Raw genomic sequence first — 6,003 nt, 5'->3', positions numbered from 1 at the left:
GGGGACACTTTGCCTTCAAATGCAATAAATTTCCCATGGATCCTTGACAAAATGATTGAATTTGGTTACTTACTCATAACCTTCCTTGCATTGCTCACATGAAGTTGCTACAAGTTTGGTAAGTCATGCTACATATGACATGGTATGTATGATCATGAACAATCATATGGCTTGGAGGAGGCCCTGACTTCATATGTCAATGAAGAAGTTACTCTAAAAACATGACTCACAAGGTCATTAGAAAGAAAAATCACGTAAGTTCATGAAGTCTACTATGTTTGTGAACATAGGACATAGTATATGACTTATGTCTTACTTATGAAACTAATGAGGCATGCAAAATGAACAAGGAAGAAGACAAGAAGGGCATTGTGAATTTCGCTACATTTTACGGGCTGAGCAGGTGCCATGGATGGAGAAGGGGAAGAGGTGTCCAAAGCTACCACATAAAGAAGCAGTTCAAGCCATGCAACCATAACTAACTGCAGCAAACTCCACTTAACATGTAAGTGCTACTCCTTCTATGCTTTGACAAAAATGGAAGGCCACTCTTGGCTGAATAAAAAGGGCAGAACTGTGTATTTAAAGGGCAGCAACCCATACATATTGAAGCTCGATTATGAGTCTTGAGGAAGGACTAGGCCTGACATGTGTATGCTAAGTTTGATCTCCCATGTCAAGAGAGGTGTTAAATCCACTCTCTTGAGTCTTTTAAGAGCTGAATAATGATTGTTGTTGGCATTCTAAACCTGTAAATTGAAGGGCTGAAGTTCATCTTCATACATTCATGTTTAATCTTGTCCACAAGGGCCTCAATCTTGCTCTTGGAAGCTTACTACAAGCTCCCAATGTAGAAGCTTATAGAGAGGTGTGTCGAGAAGCTTTCTTGACTTGTTTATGAGAAGGAAGTGGGCTGAATATTTCAGCCCAAACAAAGATTTGTGGCAGTAGCACTTAATCTTTCTCCCCTTGAAGATTCATGGCATTGCTATGCTTGATGCTAGTAGATATTGCATAAGCATTGTGGAAGGGGTAACAAGAGAGCATCTTGATTGCTCTATGTACATGCTTGGGGCCGAAATAAGTGGCCAATTACAAAGAAAACAAGGGTAGCATGAATTCCTTCTTCTCTCCTACTTCTACATGCCTAATGCAAGCTACCTATTGCTTGTTACATGCAAGATATAGGGTTGTTTTTGTACCTCATCAAAGAGTGTCTTCTTGGGAGATAAATGCCATGTATGTGGGCGGAAATACGCAGCCCTCACAGTGATTTGTGTATAGCAGTTCCTTTTACTTCTCTATTGCTTCATATGGTATGATTTACACTTGTACTTGGTTGAACTAAGCACTCTATGTTAGGGGGAAATTTATGCTATCATCTAAAGTGAACTCCGAAAGTTTTGTAGGCTGATTTGTGGCTGAAATCTTCAGCCATATTCAGAGAATGAGCTATAGCAGTGAACTTTTAATTCATTTCTTGCTCCACAGTTGACATCTTGTCAAATTATGCAAGTATTATGTGCCCTCATGGCAGGGCAATCTCTGAGGACCATTCATAGATGCTATGCATTGAATTAAAAGGAGTTCTTTCTCTTTATTTATTGGCTATGGTATCTTATCCTTTTCAGGATCTTTTTTTGAAGCTCTCTTGAAGTGAAGCTCTTTGTCCTACAAGCCTTGTAATTGACTCAAAAGCCTTGTTCCTTATAGTTTATATTGTATGTAATAATGCAAAATTAAATGATGGGATGCTGAGTTGTTTATGATACATGTACTTAACTTCTTAATTCGTGATTGCTCTAACTTGGCTAAGATCTTGCAATTGAAAACTTTGTTAACATCTTCAAGGACTTGGCTTGAAACCTTCAACTCTTCTCTTATCTCTTCCATCTCTGGAGTCTAAGCTCTTGAACCCCAATATAATATTCTCTCTCAAATCCCTGAGATTGACCAAGAAGTACTTCTTAAACCTTTAGACATCTAATGTAATCTACTTATCTCTTGAAGCAATCTCTCTAGTTATCTTGTTGAGTTTTCTTGCCAAACCCCTATGGTGACCTTCAACCCTACGCGCTACGACACTGGTCACACTCTTCTTTGAATTATTACTTGGTGAGCTAGTAGGAAATAAATTGGATGAAGTTGTTGAGGCTAGGGAAGCTTTTTTCAAGGCCAAGCTATGTGATCCTCAACAATATAAGGAGTATTTGACCTATACTAGGGATTTACCATATGAAAGTCTAGGTGCGCATGATGTCTCCATGAAAGAATATCTGGTATATTCTTTCCTCGAACCCATTCCTTTCTTTTGTAAACAATAAAAAATGCAACAAGAAAAACAGGACTTCAAGGATAGTGTGGGGAAGATAATCTAAACTATTGAACAGACAAAATTTTTCATAAGAAGTGTGTAAACATAGTAGAAAGTATTAAAGATTTTGGATGTGAAAAATGTAGCTGTTCTCCTTGGAGTACATTTAAGCCTACTTTGTGGAGATCTCATTCTCATCATTGACACCAAAGTTCTCACAAACATTCTAGAAGATATTCCAATAGATATCATAGATATTCCCAAAAAACACAAGAATATGAATCCCGAGATCATAAGTCTCATAGATCAGGCCACAAAAGTTATTCCAACAATAAGGTATTCAAATTCTATATTTATGGTGATATTAATTATTTGGCCTATAAATGTCCCCAAAAAGATAAAGAAAAACACTCCTTTAAGAAAGAAGAAAAGCCCAAAGTTGCTAATCTTCACCAATATTTATCTAACACCACTACATAACACTCTTATGACTCTCCTTATGATTCTGACATTGACACAACTATAGAAGCATATACCTCAAACAATGATATAGAATCTGTGACTTCTACAACTTCTGAAGCCTCATCAGCTAGTTTCAGTGATTTCTGTCTCTTCTGAAGACTATTCTATAGAGTTTGATGATAATGATAATGGTGGAATCTCTGCAAAATTAGTCGCCTCTAATGATTCTATTTCATAGGTGCAAACAATCAATGCCCATTCAACTCCCTTTTCCTCCATAGGGAAATATTGAAATTTTCCTTGGAGCATCTACATCTAAACATGCATCTCACAAAGGAAAAGGTAGGCATCATCATAAACCTTCTTCTTCTAACAAAGAGAAAAGTCCAACTTGATCTTCTTCTTCTTCTAAATCTAAGACCTCATCTTCAAGACACAAAAAGGAAGAGAAAGATAAACTCAAGGCTGAACTGTTCTCTAATCTTCATGACTTTCCTCGCCATGGTACATTAAGTACATACAATATAAAAAAAGCTAATATCTTTGTACCACATAAGCTAGAGACAATCCACAACCCCAGGACTGTGCAACAATTTGTGGATGAATTAACTCAGACCACTACCTCCACAACTAGTGAACTAGCAAAAATGACTAATGCTTACATTCTCTCTGCAAAAGCCTTAAGCACTCAATTTGATCCCAAAAGCATATTGCTCAAGCTACTACAGATGTGCTTAAAGAAATGGCGACATCACTACCTTTTTCTTTTGAAGCCATTAACCCCGTTAACCCTATTTGGATTACCATGATCAAACACACTGTTCAAGCTCATATACTCAATCTCCTTGAAGGTGGTGGCCCAATTCCAACAATATGTGTCAGGCTATGCTCTACATGCAAGTTTCAATTTTTCATGCATGCATTAATAGACACATGTTCTAGTGTTATTATTGCCCCCTATGAATGGTTTGCTTTGGACCTCATCCAAGAAAGTAGTCCTATTACAATGGAGCTCTCAAATAGTAAGAGACTCACCTTGACAAAAATAATAAAAGCTTTTCTTTACTTGGCTGACATAAAATTGCCCATTGAGATTTAGTTAATGTGCCAAATGATATATGACCTGCTTATTGGTACATATATATTGTGGCATTTGACCCCTTACACTTTCTAGCAAGATCATATTATTTTCTCATATCATGGGTGAAAGACCCGAGTTCCCTTATTAGAGAGATTTGGTAAAAGTGTGTATTCCATAAACCCTTCTCCTTCTTTAAATAAAATTTAGCAAACTAAAGATTGGCTTCAATAGGAAATGAGAAAATATATAAAGATATTCAAGAGGTAACCAATAAAATGCAATAGTATATGCATGATGACCCTCTTATGTTTCAGGAAAAATGGCAAGGATTTGCTATAGGACTTCCCCTGAAGGACAATGCTATATCCACCCAAGGCAGTGCATAAAGGCACGAAGGAAGAAGATATTGCTACATGTAAAGCAGAAATTGGTGACCTTCTTCATAAACATCTCATAGAGCCAACTACCTCTGAATGGGCATGTCAACCATTCTATGTCAATAAACATTTAGAACAAAAGAGGGAAAAAAAGAGATTGGTTATTAATTACAAATCCCTCAACAACAAGTATTTACTGGGCCATGGGCACCCCATTCCTCTCAAATATATTTTGATCAAAAGGATACAAAATGCAAAGTTTTTTAGTAAATTTGATCTCAAATCAGGATTTGTATAAAACAACATTCTGTGTCCCCCATGGACATTACCAATGGACGGTTATTCCTTTTGGAATTAAAACCACTCCCACTTATTTCTAGGGCTGGATGGATTCAGTTTTCTCTAAATTTTGATTTTGTCTTGTATATATTGACGATAGTTTAGTGTTTTTTGAAACTATTAAGGAGCACCTTAACCATCTCACACAATTTATGCTTGCTGTAGAAGAGGTAGGCATGGTACTCTCCCCTACAAAATCTATGATGTTTATTACTCATGTTGATGTGGAGCTTCAGGAACATGTATTAAAAAATATCTTAAATGTTCTTGATGAACTCCCAAAGATAGAAATGCTCTAACAGCTTTTGGGGACCTCAATTGGATCAACTCTTCCACACCCAGTTTGGCCTTATATACCCGTGATCTCTATCCTTTATTGTGGAAAAATAATTTCCATTCGAAAGCACTTCACACTACTACTATGCGACAAATCAAGGATATCATCCAAAAGCTTCCTCCTTTGCATCTGCTTAATGGATACCCCCTAGTCCTCTACATAGATGCATCTGACAACAGTAGGGGAGCCGATTTTTGTGAAAACATGTCTTCATATGCTCTAGCATCTATCTACATCTCTCTATTAGCACAATGTTCTCTCTTTAGATCTCTCACTCACTCACTCACTCACTCTCACACAAAAATTGTGTGGTAAGGAAGTGAGGGAAGCAAAATGTAATGCTTGGTGACGAAGCAATGCACAACAACTTTGATGAAGCAGCTTCACAGATAGCGCGAAGTTGCTACAAAGTGGCCAAGAAATGCTAATATAAGTTAACTTGGGATGCTTGTCAAATCTTGTCCCAATTGGAGGAGATGAAGCGAAGGGTGTTGATGACTTTGCCCAAGAAGCAAATGTTAGATTTTGGGTTGTAGGAGTGCACACATATAACTTTGAGAAGAAGTAGCTTGAGAGCACACAACAAAAGTGTATTAAGAAGTATTTGCACTAGATTGAATAGACATATATGCAAAGTTAAGGGGAAAGACCTAGCAAGGGAAAAAATTATTGCAATGGCCCTAACTAGATTCATAGACATCATTACCATTATATGGTAACATAAATTGCCCATTATGCTATAAATAGGCTAGAAGTTTAAAGCTTGCTATGTATTTCTCTTTCTTTTATGGGTTTTTAAATATCTATACATCATAACCACTTTACCACTCAATGTTTGTTGCTATTGACCCTCATACCATGACCACTTAACAGCTTACTGTTCGCTATTACTGGCCCTTGTATGCAAGAAGAAAACAACACATTCTTAAAGGCTGCAACTTTATTGACCCCCTAACAATGCTGTTTTTAGGATTACCTAAAGCCACAAGCCACAGCCCGCTGCGAGAATCTATATATATAGATTAAAAGTAATAAGTTACTTCATGTCAAACTTTACTTAATAAGGTGACGTGAGTTAACCACGCTTCAACTA

Source organism: Lygodium microphyllum, chromosome 3, assembly GCF_053477565.2.
Source record: "Lygodium microphyllum isolate KBCC chromosome 3, Lygodium_microphyllum_v1.1.10, whole genome shotgun sequence".
NCBI classification, from domain to species: Eukaryota; Viridiplantae; Streptophyta; class Polypodiopsida; order Schizaeales; family Lygodiaceae; genus Lygodium; species Lygodium microphyllum.
Note: the sequence above shows the minus strand (reverse complement) of the source record.